This window comes from Falco naumanni, chromosome 7 (genome assembly GCF_017639655.2).
Source record: "Falco naumanni isolate bFalNau1 chromosome 7, bFalNau1.pat, whole genome shotgun sequence".
In the NCBI taxonomy this organism is placed as follows: domain Eukaryota; kingdom Metazoa; phylum Chordata; class Aves; order Falconiformes; family Falconidae; genus Falco; species Falco naumanni.
This window is the reverse complement of record NC_054060.1, coordinates 55,362,077-55,386,329: the sequence shown is the minus strand read 5'-3', so window position 1 is coordinate 55,386,329 and position 24,253 is coordinate 55,362,077. Positions and strand designations below refer to the sequence as shown.

The following is a 24,253-nucleotide window of genomic DNA, read 5'->3' as shown; positions in this document are numbered from 1 at the left end:
CTTTTCAAGCTTAAGTTTTACATAATGTTAACGCTGATATCTGTGATATCAGTTTGTTAAAATACATTCATTCATTTATATTCAGTGCTTTATAGTTACTGTTTTTCTCCTATGTATATCAAGAAAAGATTTTTAAAAAAAAAAAAAGACCAACAAATCTTTAGCTGTGCTAAGGGACAGCAAATGTGCATTTAAGTGCTTTGAATACTAAAATTATTTATAAATGTGGCTCTGATTAAATAATAACTGGCTAACTGCACACAGTTGCAAGCCCTAATTCCCAGTGCTCCAAATGAGGTGTGGAAAATAAATTATAATAATAAAAAAGTCTCAATATAATGACGATAAATGCATCTGTATATGCAAGGAGATCACAAGCATTTTTTCCTTTTAAGAACTCACTGTCATATGACAGTAAATACTTCAATTGAAACTGGGAAAATAGGCCATAGAAACTTGAGCAGTGACTGTGCTGCATTCTGCATTGCTGCCTGATACCAAACTTCCATTCAGAAGAAAATATTTTTCATGTGTGCCTTACACAAGAATTCACCAAATGTGTACTGTTGAAACATCTAAACCATCTTAACAGTGAGGTGGTAATGATCTCTCACCTCTCCCACCCCCTGTGTATTCATTCTTGTGTTTGAAAATTTTGACTACTGCTGTTTGTGATGTTTTAGTTACGTGAAGAAGTCTTGTAATCCGTACTTCTGCTACAGCAAGTCAAACACCTGTTCAGAACCCCTGAAGAAATTCTGTGAGCTGATGTTTGACTTGAATGGTTTGCGAGAGCAGGCGTCATAACAACAGAAGAGTTGTCCTTTCTTCTCCAGAAAAATAGTATCGAATAAATAGATCTCCCCCAAGATGATCTGACAACTGTTGACAATTACCCTTTTTCTTTGACTTGTAACGATGAGTTGCAACACTAACTGAAATCTGTCAAAGCAAAAATGAAACTGATTTATTTTGGTTTCAGTAATGTTAAATGCTGTGAATAAACAAGCATAGCAACAAGAAACATAAAGAATTTTATTAATAAAACAAATAATTACTGGAAGCTACTGTCAGGTTTATTAAAAATTGTTTCTGAGACTGACTGCCTTGCTTAAATAAACCCAGAAATGGTAAGATACAACTCTCAGTGAGGATGCCTGCTTGGGGTTTTTTCTTTCAGAAATTGTGCAGAGCTGTTTTGGTGGAGTGGTATAAACCATGTGGGCAGAAGTGCTTTCTCTAACCTTTTGAAAGGATTAAGGGTAGTGAAAGATGGGAGTGCAGAGCCTGTTCTGATTTAGGAATTTTTATTTAGCTTCCTAGGAACTGTTCAGCCTGTGATGTGATAAAATACTCTGTGCCTTAGGTATTTCTGTGCGTGGTATGCTTACTCTTGGATCCCAGTACAGCATGCCTTAATTTGAAGCCTGTGATTGAGGCCAGTATACTTTGAGCCTTGGAAAGGAACAAGTTTTTGAAAGATGTGAAGAAGCTAATTCAGGATTTAAAGTGGGAAATCCTGTTTGTATGTTTGTTTTTTAAATCTATGTAAGTGGCTGTTCTAAACCTGTATGTTTTTAAGCACTAGTTACTGTTGCTAATCACTGGTCTTTGCTCCCTTTAGGACCAAGAACAGATTGGAAGTTTCCTAGTAGGGTAGACTTGGGATAGATAGGTATGTTTGCACACTTCAGGAGGCAATAATCTATCTTGTTACAAGTTCCACTTGTAGTTCTAATGCTACTGATTTGTGCTGTCAATATTCTGCAAAAAAATGTTGTGGTTGCTTTCTCTTACTTTAATTTTGCAAGATTTTAGGGGGAAAAAAACCCCAACCAAACTGTAGAAGAAATTACGATTGCTGGTACCAATGGTATGTAATGAGTGTGCCAAGGGAATGCAAAGTTGTAAAATTAAATGTTTGAGAGTTTCCAAACTTAAGAACTGAGATTGTTTGTGCAAATATAATCAATGTGGCCAGAGGGTATGAATTTTGATGATTTTGATAATGAGACAGAGCCAGGAATATATTCAGATTGCCTGGGTTCTGCTCTCAAACCTTCAATACTAGGAGACACCCATTTTCTTTTTTTCAGCCCCTTGCCTCATTTGCTGTTCATCCTGTGCCAGAGAGGAGGACTGCAACTTCTGATCATGCACAGGTGGTGCTGTGTAATTGAGGACTGCATTTTAATAAGTGTTAAAATTCTATAAATACTAACATTGACAAGTAAAGCAATGTTTTAACAAGTTTCTTAGGGAATTTTGTTTGTTTGTTTCTGCATTTTAGTCTGGTTTTAGTCTTTAATCTTCAGATTTCAACTCTGGGAGTATTTCAGATGTTGGTAATGTTGCTGTAATTCAATCCAGACCTGTAGTGTGCTGTTCCTTATACTTTTTCTCCTAGAGTGATTTACCTAATCCATATCTGAAAGTTGGGGGGTTGGTGTTGGTTTTTTTCCCCCAGTTTGGAAGCACTCTCTAGCGTACTAAGAGAAATTGTTTGAGGGAATAACACATTTGTTATATTGAACTTGCTTTTGGTTTGGTTCTTTTTAAGGTGATCACTACATCTGTTGTCATGCCACTATAGGATATGTGCATCTACCATGCTAGTCACAGATGCCAGTTAGGCTGTTGGCATGCATGGGCATATTTGCTGTGGAGGCAACTAATGCATGGATTGCCATTAAGCCTGGCTTTTTTGTGATGTCGCTTGTGTGTTCTACAGGAAGTGTCATGCTTCAGGCATCTAAGTACTTGCAGCTCTCTTGAAATGAAAATGCCAGTTGCTTGTCATTTTTTAATCAGTAAATATGTTTTTCTAGTTAGATGGATTTTTTTTACCCTTTTTTCTTTTTTGGCAACTGGGAGGTAAAGTGTATTGTTCTTAATTTTTTACTATATTCTGCTCTGGTTCCTCAAGAAGTTCAAGAGAGTGTCTAAAATCAGACTATTATTACACAGCTGGGTTTATGCATTAAGGTTCGTAAATGCCCTGAGTGAGTACTTCTTTGTCTTGTACTTCTTTCAACCTCTAGAAAACTTTTTAAGGGATGTGTAACCACTGCTCAAACAGTCCTGTGATGATCACTAGCACAGTACTTTTATGCTTTCTGTTTTTGTACTGAACGTGTCTAGCTTAAAATATCTTATATTGTCTTAGCTGTATTCAACTTGACACATCCTCTAGAAGAGCCCCCATATGCACCTTAAAATGTACGTGCTTTGTTACTATGGTGATAGAAAAGAACCGTGCATGTTAACAACCCTGGTTAGGTAATGGAGGATTTGCAGAAATCAGTTAAGCATTTGCCCGGGGCACTGAAAATTGAGTCCATGACCATACCTCCACCAAAGCCTGTTGGCTACAGACAGGCTGAGGGAATCTTGTTAGGGGGTTAGGCACTTCACTGCTTTCAGGTTGTTTGGGGGGTGAAGAGGACTTTTTGAAAATGGTTTCAGAAGAAGTAGTGTGCTGCCTTATCACATGCTACATACCTTATGCCATATACTTAAAGTGCTCTGCACAGTTTAGAGGAGATGCTTGTGGAAGCACACTGTATATTTCACACTGATACAAAACCAGTTTTGTTTTTCTTTCACCTCCCTAGGTTGACAGTGCAGGAATTCACTACCTTTCATTTCTCTGTTACAGCTGCCTGCAAAGGGAAAATATGTCTACGTTCATTCCCCTGAAGCAAGATAGAAAACATGAGCTCTTCTTCATCTGTTACTTAAATTCTGGATGAGGAACAGGTCTATTCAATGAAGCTATTCCAGAAGATGACATGAATTTAAACCGCTGTAGTTCAGTATAGTGTGATTTCCTGTGGTGGCCTTTTATTATCCTTCTGAAGTAAGCTGTGGTTAACTAGGGGAAAACTGATACGCTTAGTTGTCTAATGAGTTGGAGCTTTTCAGGTTCCCCTCTCTCTTTCCATCTGTGCTGTACCTTTTTAAAACTGTAGCTTTCTTGCATTAGATATTTTGTTACTTGTAGATATTATTTTTTTTACTGCTGAAGGTGTCATGTCTTTCTGTGGTTTGAAGTGTGTTGGCTTTTAGAGAGACCCATCCTTGTAGGTTTTGTTTTCTGTTTAGCATTTTAGGAAGGATTTTTCTGAGCAGTTCTCTGTTTTAGCATTCTCGTACAGCTTGTACTGAAAAGCTTCTCCAGAAAATGACACTGGTTAGTGTCCCTTTGAGACATTTTGACTGGCCTGCTAAGCACCCTTACAGGTCTTAATACCAGGGTTTTACCCTTGAGCAATGCTAGCAAGAAGCCTGTTTTTTACCACTTTGGGACAAGAAAAACATAACCCAAATAAAAACGTGTGTTTTCTTTGCTGTAGAAAGACAGAATGCTTCCCACAGGCTATGAGTTCATCCTTCTTTCAACAGTGAAAGGAGAAGACATCACAGAAATATTGAAAATCAATGTTGAGTGACTTATCCACTGCAGAAAATTCAACTTCTTTGACGTTTGTGAACAAATCTTCCTGAAGTAGAACAACAATTGTAGGTATAGCTTCTTTTCTGAACAAAATCAAAATGTACGGATTAGACTTGTGGAATAACTGGAAATAAAACTTTACCAAATCTGTTACTTCAGCTGATTTCTTGGGCCTGAGCAGCTACTGAGAGCTATGGGATTAGCTTTTCTCTCTTTTGGCAAATCAGTGCTCCATAAGCTTGATCCCCACAACTGAAGCTCAGTGGATGAAGTAAAGTAAGCTTTAAGTCCTCATGCTCCTTCCAGCTGTAGGGTGCAAACAATGAACTTTGATCAATGTATCATCCCAAAATAAGGCATGGTGATCCAAATCTCTGCCTTGTGCTTCAGGAAAAGATCATTTCAGTAGAGAATGCAAGAGATATCCTAATTAACTTTCACATGTCAAAGGAAGGAACAAGTGTCACCTCTCAAGGGCAAGAGTGATTTTGGCCAGCTTTTCTGGGGTTGCTTCACAGTTTGTTTCCAAGGCAATTACAGTCAGAGTGTGCAGAAATTATAGTATCCTACAGTAGAAAAGATCTGCTTTCTGCATTTTTTGTGTCTTGTCTAACTTATAGTTAAGAGTTTTACAGTGGAGAAGGCATAATTGTAATTTCCTGCTTACAGCATTAGTATCTATGATCTAGTGTGTATTTGGTGAGAGAAGATTTTTTTGCAGTTTTGGTATTCCTTGGCTGAGATAATTATTCCCTTTTTTGTCTATATAATAAAATAGTATATCTGATTCCTAAGAAATGCAGTGTTAACAGTTAAATTGAAAGATGCTGCTCAAGCTTTTATCATTAACCAAGAAAACCAGTTTGTATTGTGTTTTCAATAGGATGCAACTTCTGTTGTCTTTATTTACACTGAAAAATGGTATTCTCCAAAGAAGTATTTTTGCTTTCCTCCACAATGAGTTCTTATTATAGCTCAGCAAGTAATTTTGTCAGGAATTGCTTCTGTTTGACTTTGGGATATGTCCTTCGGCAATAACAAAGCTGGTAAAAAAAGTGAGAAGTTCTCTTGGTCTAACTCTTTCTTTGTGAATTATTCCAGTAAATCACACACCGATACTTCTCAAGGTTTAAATAGCCAGGTAGTATTGGTATGCCTTTAACTTGCATAGGGAGCATGATCAGAAATGCTCTAATATGGGACAACAGAAGTAGGGAGGATTATATATTACTATTTTTTTTTAAGGTTTGTTTTTTCCTAATCATAAAACTTCTGTTCATTCATCTTCATTCTCTTGAGCTCCATTATATACCTTTTCCTTCAAGAAGGAAAATGTTTTGTGTGTGGTTTATTCATTTTAATATGTAGCCTTGCAGCAGCAGTTGCTTAGTGTGGTGGTTGAGGCTGCTGCCAAGTAAGGATCCAGGATCCACCGGAAGTAAGTTGCATTCAGTATTACCGATACTATTTGGGATTGGATGAAATTATCGGTCTGTAGCTCTGAAAGCCTGGAAGTTGATGCTTGCTCCTTTGTACAGCTATGCAAAAAAGGGTACTCACAAGCAAATCTTCCTAATTCTGTAGGTGTTTTTAAGAGATGTAAATCTGAACTTCTTTTTAAATGCTCCCTCCCCCAAGTGATATAACTGATGTGTGCAATGGGGGGTGTTGTTGTAATGGTTTTTGATAGAAAGTATGTCAGAATAAGCTAAAGTTGCATAAGTACACAAGTCATTTAAAATAGAAATAAAAAGAATTCCATTAAGGCCCTACATTTTGCCAACACTGACAAATCCAGTTTCACTAAATAAATAGCACTGGTGCTGTCATTTTGATACACAAAATAACTTATTCTCAGTGTAGTTAATAGCCACCTCTTAAAGCATCTAAAGCAAATTTACAGTTGAGATCATTTAATGAGAGAGAGTGGGAGTAGATTTATTTAAAATCCACTGAACTTAACTGCTCACTTGTTTTGCTTTTTAATGGTAGAACAGATCTGTGGTTTGAAATGGTTTGGGGAAGTTTTTGTGACAAGGCATATGATGGTTCAGAACTACTTGAAAACTGCAAAAGAGTCAGCTACAGTTTCTCCTTTCTGAGAGATTGGAAACGGAAATGTCCCTTTGAAAATGTTCAAGAAACTTGTTGACATCCTCTCTTTGACTTTTCTACTTGCTATACTTGGTTAAATTCCATATGCATCTGTTTCCTCATCAGGAAGTTTGAGCTGAAATATAGTATGTTTCTTGAATCTTTGGTAGAAAACTTTACCATGTAGTTGTTCGGTAGGACTTCATTTTACTTTGTGGCACTTTAGTTTTCAGTGGCTTATCTGTTCTTAATACGTGTGTTATGTTTTCAGGCATTCATAAGTTGAAGTGAGCTGAAATTGCTATGCCAGATGATTTGGTTTTAGTATTCTGGTATAGTTTGCTCTTCATGTTTGCATGGTAGAACTTGAAATGAGTCTTAGTATCTAAATGGAGTGTTTCAGAGCATTGTGTACTGCATGGGTATTTCTTTTCTTGAAACTGTCTCACAAGAACCACGTGAATAAGGTGATGAGACAAAATGGGAAGAATGAGGTTCTAGGGAAAGACTTGGCAATTCAGTTTTGTTAGGAAATGCATTGAATTTATGGTCACATCAGTGTCAACTGCTTGCTTTCTGATGCTGTAGTGGTATTTTAGCAGAAGGAGAAAGGGGATTGGGGGGTGCTGGTGCTCTTGGGCTTTGGCATTGAAAAAGGGCCTCATGAATTGGGGAGGGGATCGCCTGTGTCACCTTCCTTCAGTCTCCATGCAGTCAGGGCTGGCTCATTAATACTTGGAAACTGGTTTGTTTTTTTTTTTTTTAAGATGCTGCTTTACACTAGGTACATCTGGCGGATTTCCTGATTAAAAGTTAGGTAAATACTTCAAAATTTATCTGTGTTCCATTTGTCTGTAGCTCTATCTGTTATTTTTGTACACAAGACAAAATGTGCTTAATAGAAATCAACTGAATGCAAGGAATTTCTCACTGGTTATTTGGACCAGGGCAATGTAAACTGTAAATGTGAAATCATATGGGTTTGAGAGGGCTGTTGAGTGTTTTAAATTACTTTTTCCCCTCATTGCATTAGTGTTGTTGGGCTTCCTGTAGACAATTTCTTAGAAGTAAATTACACCAGGGCTGTTCTTGTTGCGTACAATGCTTTCTCAGCTGTAAAATTGTGATGATGTATCATCAGTGAAACTCTTGTGTTTTCAAGGTGGGATTAGAGAGATGAAGGTATCAAATGAAAATAAGGGGAGGTGGGGAATGGAAGGGCAAAAGTAAACCCACTGTAAGAGCTACCTATGTGTACAAAAGATATTAATTCCTTTCCCCTTGTTAGATCTGGGCCTTCTGCCAAGACAGATCTGCTGTTCCAGCTGGAGCTCACAAAAGGAGTAGTGGCTGCAGGAGGTGATATATACTATTCTTTTAATTCTCAGTGGCATCGACAGTTACCAAAGTTCCCTTTCTTTGCTCAAGTTTATACTTGCTAGAAGTTAAAATGAAAGGCAGTAAGACAGTAAGACAATGCTGAAAAGATAAAGACTGATGAGAGAAATCTAAGGCCTAGTTTTAGTGATGCATTTAAAAGTCAATTAGGCAAAGTACTGGCATTACATTTCTAAAATTATTTCAGATGCCTATCTTGCTATTCAAGAGCTTTTCTTGTAGCAGATTGTTAAGCTTTTTCATTGAACATTAAGAACAGTCAATATTAGAGTCCTTTATTAAAACTGCTTCTCATGTTGAGTTACTGCCCTGTCACCCAGTGCATCGGGTTCTGGAAAAATACCTAGTAAACTCCACAGCCTATTTGATGTACTGTTTGGAAGTGTTGGAAGCTGTAGATAGTTTGTCTAAGAATTGCTTCCAGTCCTACCAGTGGTATCCATAGCACTAGTAAGAAACCATTTCCAGGCAATTCTTATCGGCTTCACTTGTTAGCTTTCTTGCTACTTTTAAAGAATGCCCAAACACTATTCTGAAACTTTAACGAAAATGCAAAGAGAAGTTTAAATGTCTCTGTGGGCTATGCAGCTGCCACTCTTTATATGAAGAATGACAGGCTTCACCAGAATGCCTGGTTCTTAAGGCAGGAGACACATTAGAGCAATGTTATTTATATTCTGCCAAAAGCAATTATTCTGCAAGAGTTATAAGTATGTGTTAGCTTTTGTGTGTGTGATAAACTGTACAGACTTCCACAGAGATCTGTAGGTCTACTCAGAGTGATGTATTTAAATTTTTGCAGGACTGAAGCTCAAGTGCTTGCATAAAAAGATGTTTCTGGTTGCAGGCATATGCTGATTATTCAGTAGTGTGGCAGAAGTGTTTCTACAGGATTGGTCTGTTACAATTAAGATTGTTATTATGCCAAGGTAAAGAGGTTTTACATTTAATAGTATTTAATAAAAGTTGTTTTAAGAAACCTGTTTTGATCCACTAATATTTCAAATAACTTCTAAGCTCCCAAAAGCTCTTATCTGTCCAAGAACCCCATTTACAATTTCTGTGAATCCTTTACTTCTCCTCCCCATGAAGATTTATTATTCCTTAAAAGTATCTTCAGTTAGCTACTTTAAGCCCTAAAAGTGGCCTTGTTTTGTGCTGTGTCTTTTCGTCGCTCTGTGACAGAAAATGGGCTCCACTGTTCAAGGGGAAAGGCCTGGACTTTGGGTCTTGGCTACTAAATAGAGCAGCTTTTCTGTTCGCCCCACAGCTGCTGTTAATGTTTCATTCTGCAACTGCTAGAGGATGGGCAAGTAACCATCCTCATACGAGACAAAAATATAACTCCATTAGTCAGCTGGCGTGGGTTGTTGAAGCAGAAATGCAGGCAGTATTTTCTCCTGGTGGAGAAAAATCCATCACATCCTATTAAAGTTGCCATTAGCTGACTATGGGGGAATGTACATTTCCTGAATCCATGATTGCCTGTTCTTCTTACTTTGATGACTGTCTACTTTAAAACTTGTAATTTAGTCATAACTATTATAAGATCATGTTACATCTCTGGGGTTAAATCTATTTGACATATAATCTGTCTCACAAAAGCCCTTAAGAAATAATGGTGCTTGACACTAACTGAACCTTAAATTATTGTAGTGTGAATTAGAGAACCTTGTTCAAAAAGAGGTTCCATGCGCTTTCCGAAATCTGTATCACCCTTCTAAGGTTTAGTATTTTAACTTCTAGACTATTTAGTATTTTAACTCATTGCTGTTAAACATGGATTTCAAACTTTCTTTCAAAGGTGGGTTGGTTTGGGGATTTTTTTGTGGTTTTTTTGGTTGGTCTGGGGGATTTGGGGTATGTTTTTTATTGTTTTTATAGCTGTCTTCTGAAGGTTGAGATCTAATAGGCTGGCAGCATCTTTGAGATCCTGTTGCCAGTGTTCATTGTAAGGTTTAAATGAGGGAGAGTTATATAATCCTTCAACTTTTTCATGCTGACCTTTGAACCCTTAAGGTTCTTAAGGTTTTTGGATGTTAAATCTTTATAAACATGCAATTATGACATAAAGCAGAACCAAGAAAATACAAATGTGCCTTCTTTTCATAGCTGCTTATCGATGAAAAGAAAATTGGTTTTCTTTTGTTATTCTGGAAGTGACAATTTTTAGCCATGTCTAGAGCAATGTCTCAGTAAAGGATGACTTTCTCTCTCTAAGGCAAATCCAGATGTGGTCAGGCTTCCTCTTAGTTTAGTGCTTTGATTAGTTCAGTGCTTAGAGATTTTGTTAAAATCTCTTGGACACCTCCCTCCTTATTTCTTTAATTCCTTATATACTTTTTTTATGAAGTGTGGACAGAGAGAAGTATTCAGATCTCTTAATAGATGAATATTTAACCTTAATGTGGGGAGCAAATGGTACTTTACAGTAACACTTCTGGTATTAGTATATTAAATGTCATGGATCTGTGATTGCAGCTTACAGGTGCTTTAACACCTATAAATTAAAGGCAGAATATTACTCAATCTTATCCTGTATGGCCTGCATCTGCCTCCACACTGCATACAATATTAAAGTTGAAGAGGAAATGATGCAATGGCAAACTGTGGTCTAGTCTTGATTTCTATTGTAATTGTTTTAATATAGGCAGATCCTGGATGTATGTCCAACTAGTTGGCAGTTGTCTGTCTCTTGTGTTTTTCATGCTTCTTTGGAGCAGGTAATAGGCAACGCCTTATGCTGCTTTCAGTTTGGTCCTTTCTGCCTCAGGTATCTTATGGAGAACAAGAATCAACTATATCAATGTGGTAGTAAAGAACTTCCAAACACAGTAGTGAATAGTGAAGTTGAAATAAGAAAATTAGATTGCTGTGGTGTTATACAAATATAATTTAGTTATACTTAATGACTCTACTAGGTGAATTAAATAAAATGTAAAAATTATGCAGCTCCAGCTGAGGGAGCTATTTTCTGTTAAGCCAGTTCATTGCATGTTCATGCAAATTATGTTCCCTAAAACTTAGTACAAAATTTTGTGTACATTTCCATACCGTTTTAGACAAGAACTTGTTTGGTGGGCTACAAGCTGTGGTAAAATGCAATGATTATTTTATAAGATTGAAAATGAAGTTTCTGTAAAATCTGTTTTAGTTTTCCAGAAAAGGAAATGAGCAAAATCCTCCTTTAATGTATTTGATGAGACAATCCTAGTTTTACCGAAGAACTAAACATGACTTTATGTATCCAAAGGTTGGGCCCTTGTGAGAAACTTACCCACTCTTTGCTGAGAGGGAGTAGTGGAATTTCTCCTGAGGTGCTGTGTCTTGGGGGTTGTTCTCCTATTGGATTTTTGTACTTTGGTGTTCAATAAAACTTCAATGTTTTTCCCTCACAAAAGGAAAATCCATCTCCACTACATTTCTGGTTGGTCTGCCTCCGCCTGGCACCTTCCAGGCAGCTATGGAGGTTTCTTTTTAGCTTTCAACCTTTCTCCTCTTCAGTTTTGCTCTCCTGCAAGCAGGCTTACTCTCTGCATGCATTGCTCATCAAACAGGCACTTTTTCTTCAGTACTGTAATTTTATTTATGTCAGAGCCTCCCTGCATGCTGAATAATGCATCTGAGTCTTTGGTTTTCCTCTGGACCACTCAAAGTTGCCTGTTTTGTGTATGGTGGAGAGAGAAGCTGGAGGGTGCTGTAAATGCTTATGTTAGTATGGGCATGGCTGCTCTTACCCTTGAAGCAACGTTTTCTGTAGTTCCAACCTGTTACTTTAATATATTGACAGAATTTAGTAACTGGTCTTTGCTGACACAGAGGTATGAACACTCTGGTATCTGTAGACTTTCTCACTTACCTGGATCTCTTCAGATTGGGTTGGTAGGGAGCTTGTTTTGCCTTTAACAAATTGAAAGAGATTGCCATATGGTCCAGTATAGTTCATGTACACAACTGTGATCCGGTAGAGGAAAGGCAAACTCCCAGCCCCCCTACTGCTGTTTTGGAAGGGAACAGACAGGAGGAAGTAGGAGTGAGAACAGATTTCTGGATAGATTGGTAGGCAGCAGGGAGAATTCTTAGCACTTCCCACCAGAAGTTTATTCTAATAGGCATTGGGTTTTAACCATGTAACTGCTGCTTGGGAAGCTGGGACATGAGGATCAAAAGTAAATGCATAAATAGACTTGTAGGCCTAATTTCAAATTGAAATGATAAATGTATTTATTTCATATCTGAAACAAGGCTGTGATGCTCTCAGCCTCTTGTTGTATGAGGGTTAATTGTTGCTTGATTATTTACTTTTTTTAACTTCTGAGGTTTTTTTTCCAAACTTTATGTAGAACTGAATGTAAGCACTACTGGCTATATCTGGAAGACAATACTGTAGCAGTATTTTGACTGAATGAGACTTTCCCAAGATTCATACCTGGTGATGGAAGTGTGTGTATAATACATCTACAGTGATAGAAATATGTCAAATACAACAGAATTTTTTCCTTTGTTTCTGGGTCTCTTAAAACAAAGGGGTAATTTTGCTGATCTGTTCCCATACTATACAGAAGGAACAAATGGATTTTTATGTTGGACAAACAGCTATGTTACTGGGCATCAGTTTCAGACTGATTTAAACTGGAGTTAAAGCAGTAAAACAAACAAGCAAACTGTTTAGAATTAAGATTTGTGTATGGACAAGAGAACAACATTGATGGCTTTCCTCTGGATTAAAGATTAATTTCTATATAAGTGCACACCTCCACACACCCCTCCGCAATGACTCAATTAGTAGTTTAGAGAAGTCTTTAAGTAGTCGTGTAAATCTTCATTTCTGATGATGAAGTACAGTTTGGGGCTGCTACTGAAAGGGATAGTTTGCATTCATCTAACACAGCCTTGGCCTTAGATTTAAGGGGTACATGATGGCAGGTGATTTAGGGCACTGATCTGTCAGAATAGCCTTTTTGGGTTGATGGATTTTCTGTTTTGGTTGCACAACCAGTTCGCTTCAGTTGCATACTGATTTGAGTTAAGGAAGTAGCAGAATTGTGCTCCAGTTCTGGGAGGGAAGAAAGCAGTAGGCATTCAGGCTGGATTTAGGTGAGTAGGTTTAGTTGCCTTCCCATTATCCCACAAAATTGAGTAATTTTTGCTGCAGACCTACAGATGCTGAATCACTAGTAGAACTGTGCATGTATGACTGCTTAGACATCTTCTATGAATAAAACCTTGCAATTAATAAGAAGCTCACAAAATGAGAGATCTATGTAGCATGTGCTATGCACAGTATACTGTACATCATATAACCGTTCAATGGAGCATCGCTCTTTAATTTGTCTTGTAAAGAGATGCATCATCTGTCTGTGTCAAAATGCTTGCAAGAGTGTGATCTGGAAGCTGTTTTTCTTCTGAGTGCCAATGTACTGGAACCCAGTGTTTAAAGCTTGGAATTCATGAATTTTGTATTTCCTTGCATTCTCAACAAATACTGAATAACCTTCTGGAAATAATGATCCTTATTAAAGGATGAATAGCTGCAAAACTCGAAGGGTTTTCATGTTGTGGTGTGGTTCTGTTTTTTTTTTTTTTTCTTCCTCTTTTGAAGAGGGGAGTTTTGTATTTCCTCTCCCTTATGTGCTTGGCATAATAATGCAGGAGCACAAACTAACAAAAAAAAAAAGTGGTAACAAGCAACAGTGGTTCATGATGCCAATAGTACTGCAGCTTGGAAAATGTGTTGTACCAGTAAATTGACTAGTCTCAATTAAAATTTAAAGAGTCTCCATTACAAGTAGTTAATGAACAGTATAGTCACTTCATTGATTTTTGTTATTCCTTAAAATGAATAAATGCTTTCTAGCAGAAAGTGTTCAGTTGTCAAAGGAGTTTTTCTAGGTTGTTCTTAAAAGCCACTTTTCTATTTTAAAACTTTTTTTGGGGTGATATTTCCGTGAATATTGGTGACTCTGCATCAATGGAAATGAGCTGATGAATCACTTCAGACAAATCACATTTGTTTGGTATGTATTAAACTTCCAAATAGAGGTTGCTATAACTCCTTTCCAGTAAAAAGATCCAGATTGAGTACTCTTAACCCTTGCAGAGTCTCATTACAGTTTGCATTCAGACTTCTAAATTCATAAAGTTGGACTACAATCCTTAGTGTTACTTTACTGTAAAGTTACTGTACTATGAATATAAAAGTTTGGCCAAATATGCGATATCAGTGTTTTAATCTGCGGCAAGGTAGTGCTCATTTATTTTATCTCAGTGTTGAAAATAGTAGGTTTTACATGGATTAGTGATAGCAAAATTTAAAAGTACATGCAGGTTACATGTGCTCATAATTGATTCTCATATTGTGATGTATCTTCAGTTGTATTTCTTGAAAACTGTGGTTTCTCTATGTCTCTGTTTTCACCATGTTGTGGGATAAATTTTTTGCAGTGTTCAGAATATTTGTTTTATGTTCTGCCAGAATTAATCCTTTTGCATCTTCTGGAATCAGGAGGGCTTTCCCTTTGTGTATTCAGTCATTACATAAGGAAATTCAGTTTGTTTTGTTAGCACGTAAACTGGGCTTTGCTAAATACAAAGTGGGCCAAAACCTCTCACAGTAAGAATTTAGAGAAAGAAAATATATGTTTCTTGGTAGAAAGCTATTCATAACTTCATTACACGTTTGATGCTCATTATTCCACATGTGTGAAGCCAAAAAAAAAAAATAAAAAGGGGAGGGGGGAATTGAAGACTTAAGTTACGTTGATACTGCAGAAAGAGATCAAATGTGGCTAACTTTGTGACTTTAATCCTTACATGAATGAGAGCTTGGCAACACTTGCTGATGGCCAAGCAAACGCTCAACACATGTTTTCAGCCACTGCCCTGGAACTTGTGTTGAAGTATGGTAATCCCCAGAACCGCTTTGAGCAGTTACAAGATCACATCAGCTTCCCAGTGTTCATAGCTTTTAAGTTGCAGGAGCGGTGGAGAAAGCGCATGGCAGGAACAGAGATCCGGCAGGGCAAGAGAAGGATGGAGAGTACTTCTGGCAACAGTGCCAAATTGTATTATTTTAAAGTGCTTGTAACAGCGATGGTAGTGTAGGTATGAAAGTTGCCTTGGACTTGTTAGTAGAAGATAATGTAGAACTGTCAGTAGTTGTATTCTCTCACCAGTCTTTGTTAAAGGACAGCCTTAAATCAGGCTGCAGTGTAAAGATAAGAAATCCGATTGCCATACGTTTCATTTTCATCTGTCTCTGCTTACTCACTGTGGAAATGCTTCTTTGAACCTTTCTTTCCACTCCTTCATGACTTCTTCTTTACACTCCTTATGTAACTTAAAACTATTAATATGGTATAGACTGTAATACAGTAGCTTCTGTTTGCTGGAAATTACTTAATCCATATACAGTTAAAAATGAAAATTTTCAGTATTTTACTGTGGTTTGTTTTTGGGTTTTTTTTTACTGGAACCTATCTAATCAAATCTTTACTAGTTTAGATTCAGCTGCAAGATTTTATACTTCCCTTTTAATGCAGAAAAACCCAGTGTATCACAGAAAGCTATAACCTAAGAATCGCATGCTGAACAGTGATACGCTTTGTGATTATGCTTCTCTTGTTTTGTGTTTGTGCTGCAAACATTGAAGAGCAGCACTCAGTTTTTCCTCATGTGTCTGCTTCTTGTTTTAGAGAAGGAGATGGTGTTTCCTCTCTCTCCTACCTGACCCCGACATCCCCCACCCCCCACCCCCCCTTTTTTTTTTTAAATGTTATTTGCTTGGTAGGGAAGAATTTATGTAAGCCGTATTCTCCCACCCCAATCTTTTCATGTCACTGACTTCTGAAACTTCTATTACTTAATTGTTGTTACTTGAGTTCTGGCATTTTTAGCTCCCCTTTCTTCCCCTTTTTTTTTTCTTTTTTTTTTTGTGTGTGCGCTTCCTAAAGAAACAATAGTGTCAGCTGTTTTTCTTTAAATATCAGCTTTTATGTGGAATAGTCAATATCAGTTTTTTACTCCATCTTTTGTCAAAAAGCCTCAGGTAGATTGTGTTGAGTACCAGTCACACAGCACTTCTCAGTCAACATATGGGTGAAGAAAATAAGGATGAGCTACTTTAGTCATCAGGTAGTTAAAATTGCAGTGATGGTTCTAGAATCTTTTGACTCAAGCAGTCAATTCCCTCTTGATTTTTCTTTTAGTCAATAAGTTTTAAAATAATAGTAAAAAAGTCTGTAGTAACACTGGGAGGGATAGATAAAAATTACAGGCAAATTAATTTTGTCTAGGAAGTACTGCATGACTAGGGAATATTCTTTCTTCCCTTCAAACACAGTAGCCTCTTAAATGTTTAAGCTATCAAAGTCAAGTAGCAGGACCCTCAAAAACACTATTGGACATCCTGCACGTAAAACTCATACGTGATGAATGCATTCCCAATGTTGGGTTGTGAGCAAAGTCTATAGAATTGTCAGCTGAACTTTTACAGTACAAACAGTACTTTAGGCTTAATTCCTGAATATTTTGGCTCAAAAATTAGAGATTATTTGTTAGCATCACTAAAGAAGTTACTTGTGGTATGTTAGTGGTCTTTTGACCTTGCTTTTCAGGATGCATAATAAAATGCTGAATGCTTTGCTTTAGCCAGTAAAGAAATTAATGACTTCTGGTTTATTTGGATTATTTGAACAGTCTCATTGCAGATAAAGTACTCAAAATTCATTGTTGTAAGGGAAAATTATTTGTAATTCTTACTGTTTTAATAGTAGGCCCTGTGTTCAGGATATGAATAAAGGAAGTTCTTCTGTTGCTGGAATGAGAGGAAAAGTCTGTTACAAAGGAAATGGCCAAATTGAGATTCCAGTTTCTTGAGTTTGGTCTTTACCATCTACACCTATTTGTCCATTCCACTAGTTTAATTTCTCCTTGTATTTATTGGGTATATAAAGTATTTTATTTCTCTAAGCAGAGCTACTTAATTTTCTGTTTGTATTTCTTCAATTATGCAGTCAGAATTCATTTTCAGTGCTGTTAAATACAAGAACACAAATATTTGTGGAACTACTTAATGTGTCTCTCATTGACTTTAGTAAGATTTTTTTATTTTGTACTTTATACTGTATTTCATAAAGTATTTTATTATACCCTATTTTGTGTAATTGAAGAGGCAGATTGCTAGTTGAAACATTTTTAGGGTGGATAGCAATCTGTTTTGTTTAATAAAACTGTGCCACATAGATATTAGAGCTGCACCAAAAAAAAAATCTGCCTAGTTGTTCCTGCGTATCAGTTTTGTCTCAGATTGACTGGAGCAGAAAGACCTTTCCTTTACTCCTTGCTTGGATTCTACCATCTAAAAACTGTTTTGAGCTTGAATTATGTCATATTGCACTTCCTTCCTTGATTAATCACATACTTTGTGCAGTTTGACTTCACTGCCTCCCACGCCCTTTTCAGAACTTTGTGCTTATGGTGAAGGCCTACCCTAGACCCGTAACTTCCAGTGGTGTTAATGGTTTTGAGAAGTCCGAAGAGGAAGCTACAAGATGTAATCATAATGCTACATCATCTCATGATCTCAGTGTTGTAACCCTTTGTTTAGGACTTTGTCATTGCCAAAACAAAGAAGAAGTATCTGGTGGATCCCTTTTCAGTTACTGAGTAGACTGAGAGAGTCAGTGATTACTGTAGAAGTTCTCATGACTAGTTATCATTTTTGAAAGTGGATGTATTGCTATTTTGGTTTGTTACTTTTTTGGGGGGAATGCATGTATACTTCTTACTCTTTTTCTGTGCAGTCGGTTACAAGTTTCTACTTTTCTTCTGGAACAGCAGCAAGTAACATGACTTAAGTAATCTTCCTTTTGAACTGAGAGGCCTTTCAGTGTGTTTTGCGTTATGCTCTGTTTCTGCCTGACCCATGTATTCATTACATACACTTTTCACAAGTTTCTACAATAAGCTGTTACTTTAGCAGTAGTTGGAGCACGGAGTGTAGTTACACAAGGCTTAGTTACACTTTTTTTGATGTGAGCTTAGGACTTGTGAATCATCTGTTTCTAGGCTTGAGACTGCTGGCTAAGATCCTAGTTATTACTAAGATTATCAAACATAGATCATACAGTTGTATATCGGCTATGTAAGTTGCATGGGTCATGCTGACATACTGCAAATATGAAGGGCATACCACTTAAACATTTTGTATAATCTTGTTGTTACTTGGGATTTTCTCCTTTGATGGATTATTGTAATAGAAGTCTCTGTGTTTGTCTTTCACTTGTCTGTCTCGGTTTATTTCTTTTATCCTGAATATTCATAGTTTGTTAAAACTACAAAATGATTGATTTAAACCACAAAGTGTGGTGCCACATAGCAAGGGAATGGTACCTTCCTTTTGGTCACTGAAATAGATCTTTAAAATAGATCTGCAAGTTCACAAGCTATCTATCTTAAGGCTTGTTCAGATTTTCTTTTTTATCCTGATTTTGGTGCTAGTTTTAAGCATTTTGCAGTTTGGCTTACAGTCCTGTTTTGTTAGTGTGGATGTTTATGATTTGTCCATTTGTTTGTGTTTGAAACATCCTTTTGGATGTTTGTTGTTTCCTTATTGTGTTAAAAAGAGCAATTTAGCTTTAGGGATTTTCCTGGAGTATAATTTACTTTGTAAGATCACTTTCATATGGGCAGGTTAAAGTCCTTGAAAAGCCACATCAATGTAAGCCTTGAGTCAAGCTTTTCATTTAACAATACCAACAAATGATACTACGGTTTTAATTCACATAGTTTTAAAACACTATTTCTTATACAACATTCATCAGCAATCTCACAACTCAGCAAGGCAGTTAAAGGAAGATTATTTTTATAAGTGTGGATATGCTTTTTTTGGTTTCAGGTTCTGTTCTTCTGTGCAGGCTGAGTGGGAAATGCATGCCAGGAATGATCTGGACCTTCTATAAATTTGTTTTAATGTGACAAGAATAAAATTTTAATTTTGTAGTTGCCTACCTAATACCAAATGTTGCTTGAGGTGTGTAAACTCAGTGGGACTGATGCTTTTTTCTTCCATAAATGTATTGCCAAAAGATAAGAGCGTGTAGCAGTTCAGCAGCTAAGCTCTGTATACCAGCATGCACTCAGGTCTTTATTGAATTACGCTCATTGTAGATGGTCTCTGTCCCAAAGAGTGGATAGTCCAGGACAACCTGAAAGAAATTCAGACGTAGTAAACCTAAAATCTGGGACAATGTTTTCTGGTGTGTTGGAGAAAGTATAGCAGGGTCTGTTTGGTTTGTCTTTTATTTTTGCTAAATAAGTACTTAGGTTTGTTAGGAGGAGAATAATAGCTTTTTTGAACATTGTGGTGCACTATTCATAAATGCAAGGAGCAGTGGAATAAAAGGTACACAGGTGCTTGTTTGAAAAAAACATATTCAGTACAGCTTGTCATACCTTCTTAGAGTAGCTAAAATTGTTCTTAAGGAATTTTACTATGGTCTTCTTTCCATGTACTAGTTACCTTAATCTTATGTTAGTGGTCAAGAACTTTATTACATGAATTACTAGAATGACTAGTTGATTAATGCATTCACATCTCCTGTTAAGAGTCTCCAGAGTCCTGCCATCCTTAATCTTGATGGCTAGATGACTAATAGCTTAGACTACGAGGGTGATCTAATCATGCTTGCATACTTGAGTGAAGCTCAGGGACTATGTGAGTATGTAAGACTGAAGGAAAATGGCCCTTAGAGAAGAGAGAATTCTGACTTATTCAGATATAACTATTACCTGAAAAACTTTCCTTACATTATGTATCATATGTTCCATAAATTATGTAATCATTGCTATTCCAAGGAAAATAAAAGGCACAACTCTTATCTGTAAGCTTCATTTAAAAAATAAAAAAAAAATTCCTTCTAGACTGGATGGATGCTGTCTGATGACATTGACTGGAAGTGTCAAGTTGTCTTAGTTTCACTGGAATCCGCCTTAGGCTGCAAACTTGTGCTTGTCCTAAGTTTGCTGAAGTGCTGGAGAAAATCAAAAGCTTGTCTTCCATCATTTCTTTAGATGTTCCTCTGGTTTTGCAAGGTTGGAAAGAAATGGTAACTTTTCTTAGCTAAAAAATTAACTTTTTCCTGTTTTATTTGTGGAATTTTTCATCTTTGTATGTTCCGTGGTAAGCAAGTCACAATTAATACATGGCATCAGTGTCCAATAGCTTGATTGCTACTTGATACGATACAAATGGTGATTTTACAAAATTAGAAGAGGGTAGAGACAGTTCTGTGCTATAAGTGGAGTGAAGAGATTCCTCTGGATCTTCAGAATTTCTGTGGTAAGGAGGAAGAAAAATATATGAGAACGTATATAGAGAGGAGAAGCTGGGCTGGGCTGAAGAGTGGATATTTCTGGAGTTCATGGCTGTCAGCTTGTAAAAATGAGGCAAATTTAGTGTTTTCTGGAGGAGGGCCATTAAATTTGGGGGGATATATGAGTAGCAAGATCTGACCACTCAAATTCTGTTATCTCATCTGCCTAAAATTGGATAGAATTTAATCCAGGAGTCCCTGGTACCGGCAGAGTAACAACAGTCCCTGTTGTTAAGCAGGCAGCTGTGGAAGTCGTTAAAAAACATCTTCCATATCTGGCTCATCTCAGCAGCTTTTACAAAGGGGAAACTACATAGTACATACTATTCTTTTAGTTCTGCTACGTGTCCAAAACCTGCGGATCCGTCTTTGAATGTTGCCCTGGTTCTTTTTAACTTCAGTGGGGAAGGGTAGAAAAAAAGTTTGGGTTTTTTATTTGCTTGTCTATTTGGTGTCAGATGCAATTTTCTAAGTAATATGCCTTGACCAGATGGTGTTACAGAATCCATACTATTATGACAACTTAGACCTCCAGAAGGCAGCTTTTTAAAAGAGGTGGAACCCAATGATGTGTTGTGATCTCCCTTAATCTGCTAAAATACTACTTCATTTATTCAGTCCTTATGGACGACATGCAGAAGTAATAGAACTAGCCACAATTATTAAACAAGAGGAGCTGCTGGGGAGCGGGGCTAAAATGTTATTCACAGAAATGTCAAATGTCTACTTTGTGTGTAATTTTCATGGTTTTCAAATCCTTTTAATAGTTTCTTCGTTCTTTATGTGTTCTTGAGCTTTGCAAAAACTCTTGTGGTAGTAGCTATTCTTCCTTGCAGCATCAGTTACTTTATACGGTCACATACCTTAAGTTGTCCATATTAAATAGGAATGTGGTTCTAGTGCTCTTATTTTTTAATTATTTTTTTCTGATGTTGTGTCTAAGAGAACACTTCATGACAGCAGTATGCTTTTTTGACTGTTTCCTGTTCTGGACACATGTTCATTTGTGTCTCATTTTCCCTTTTGAATTGTAGGTGCACCTTGTTTAATAAGCCTCTCCTGCTAAATAATAATTGTGTAATCAAGTATTTTTGGCTCTTTCAGGATACCAATTATCCCCTCCTTACATAATACCATTTCCCATGTTGCTTTTTCCTTCCACCATTTGCCCTTCAAGTCATTTTGCTCAGTAGTTAAGGTTTCTGTAAGTAGATTGTTTGGGCAGGAGTGTCCCATACAGTTTTTTTGGCAAAGTCCAAAGCTCATCAGTAAATTAGTATGGGTAGCAGTATCCTAAATGTAACAGCCTTTGTCTATAGATTCTGCTGGAAATCTACGTGTCTTCTTGCTAAACTCCTCACAAAAATAAATTTCCTAGGCATAAGTAGCTGCACGCGGTTGCTGTACCTCCTGTCTTTAGTGTGAAGAATACTTCTTGCCTCTCTTAAAGGAGAAAATCTGCAAAGTTTTGCCTTCTGCCAGCATAATAGTTTGGTGTATATTCTGATTTGCTGGTATAATTGTGAGGAGAAAGGTTACAGTCATGTAGGCAAAGCCTTATATAGTAGTTGTTATGGCAAAAAAATTATATTGAGCACATTTCATAAAAATTAATGGGGTATGCTGTCACATTTTCTTGATGTAAATTATGTTGTGTCTTTAGTACTCATGTACAGTGTTTGCATCTCCTCCTGTTGTAGGTAAGTCATTAAGGTTTTGTGCCAGTGGCAGTCATTCTCTAAACGTGTAGTAATAAAGGGCTTGATATCATCAGCAGTGTACCAATATGTTCATGTGATACTAGTGAATTTTTATTTTTTTTTTTTCTAAATTGAGTCAGTACTCAACGAATGTTACCTGCAACTGAAATAGGCTTTAGCTCAGTGGTCTGGTATTATCTTTTGGTACTCTGGGCATGCTTGTGCTTGCATTTCTCTAGCTGGGTATCATAAAATCTTCTGCTAAGCTGTTTGGATAATAAGAACTGTAAAAAGCCAAGTATGGTTGATGTGTGCTCTTTGGGTGAGGCTGCAAACACATAAGTATATTGCACCAGAAGTTGGAGGGGTTAAAGTATGTGTGTAAAGTGCCAGTCAAAGGTAAAGAGCCTTGATCCATGACCAGTTCACATCTGGAGATCAGCCTGGAGCTGTTACTTGTGTGCCAGTAGAGATACTGTAATTTCATAGCAGTGTGTCATGATTTTTCAGAATGCCTTTTTCTTATTCCCTTGTCAGAAGTTTTGAAATGGCAGCTGTGCACAGTGACAACTCTTACTTCAGAGTATCGTGAATTCTCATAAATTAACCCATATTAGTTATATTTATAAAGTTGTCTTTTATTGAAATTGCTCTTCTTTGAATTAAGGTATTAAATAAAAGAATCATGGAATAACTGAGATTGGAAGGGACTTCTGGAGGTCATCTTTTCCACCCTCCTGCTCAAGGAGGGCCACCAAAAGCAGGTTACCCAGGACTATGTCCAGGAAGCTTTTGAATTTTTTTTCCAAGGATGGAGACTGCACAACTTCTCTGGGCAACCTGTGCCAGTGCTCAGGCACCCTCTGGGTGGAAAAAAAGTGGTTCTTGATGTTCGAATGGAACCTCCTGTGTTCCAGTTTGTGCCTGTTGCCTCTGGTGATGTCACTGGGTACCACTGAAAAGAGCCTGGCTCCATCCTCTGCACCTTCCTTTCAGTTTTTTATATATGTTGGTAAGACACCCCCAGTCTTCTCCAGGCTGAACAGTCCCAGGTCTCTTAGTGTTCCCTTGTATGACAGATGCTCCAGTCCCATAATCATGTTAGTGGCTTTCAGTGGACTCCCTCCAGTAGGTCCATATTGCTGTTCTACTGGGGAGCCCAGCACTCCAGGTGTGCCCTCCCCAGGGCAGAGCAGAGGGGCAGGATCACCTCCCTCAACCTGCTGGCCACGCTTCCCCTAATGCAGGCCAGGACACTTGGCTTCCTTTGTCTCAAGGGTGTGTCACCGGCTCACATTCAACTTGGTGTCCACCTGAAACTGGAGGTCCTTTTCTGCAAATCTGTTTTCCAGCTTTGAAAAAAACCATAAGGCTAAATATTTTTACTGAAGCTAAGAGGGTCAGTTTCTGGCATGGTTCAGTTTATAGTTCAGCTTGAAGATCCAAGTGATGGTAGTAGCCTTATAGTATTAAGAAACAATCTGCAGTTGCAGTTCACTTGTCTTAACGTTTCTGAGATCACTTATTATTTTTCAGTCCTATATTAAAAAAGAAATGTGCAAGATGCAATACAAAAAATGAAAGAATTGCAACGTTTAATACGAATCTAGGAGAGGGAAGATTTGCATACTGTTGAAACTGGGTTAAAATAAACAATAATAAATAATGCAACAAGATAGCTGCTTTTTTTTAACATCTTTTCAATGATTTTTTCAATTTTTCAATCATTTTTTTCTTCAACATCTCTTCCCATTTTTCTCTGGGAAAAATACTTTGGCAGAAAATTCTTAACCTTCACTCTCTTGGATCACTAATGGAAGAAAGAACAAATGTTGTAATAACGTTTGGTGTCTTTAATTGGCTTAATATTACATGTAAGAAATACCCCATATGACCAAGGTAACTTATTTTTTACCAAAAAAAGCTAGAGTGTTGAAATTAAAGTTGTTCTTTGGCCCAGCCATCAAAAGCAGGATTGTTCATGTTGTTCATTAGTTGCTGAGCTGAAGATCCCAGCCAGCTGAGGTCAGTGGAGTGCTTCCTGGGCTCGAACAACAGTTTGGTCATCCAGGTCATAAGTCAGTTTGGGCCCAAGAGCATTACAATGATATAAATACACAGCTTTTGGAGGGAGGAGAGAACCTTTAAAACCTGTGGTCAGATTTTAATGCTTGATGCTCTTAAAATAAAGTTGATGGTGGCAAAGGACTGCAGGTCGTATATCTTTCCTG

At 37.3% G+C, this 24,253-nt stretch overlaps 1 protein-coding gene across 3 annotated transcripts in view; it reads left to right on the top strand.

Moving 5' to 3' along the window:
• SPRED1 (sprouty related EVH1 domain containing 1) overlaps positions 1–24,253 on the top strand; it is a 59,493-nt gene that overhangs the window by 7,105 nt on the left and 28,135 nt on the right. The window contains exon 2 of one of the 3 annotated variants that reach the window (XM_040600539.1): positions 4,356–4,521. The exons of 1 other annotated variant lie outside the window; for it this stretch is intronic. The gene's annotated coding sequence lies outside the window, so the exon portion shown is untranslated. Of the gene's footprint in view, positions 1–4,355; positions 4,526–24,253 lie in introns of all 3 variants that reach the window. One more of the 3 variants, XM_040600538.1, reaches the window with a different exon arrangement.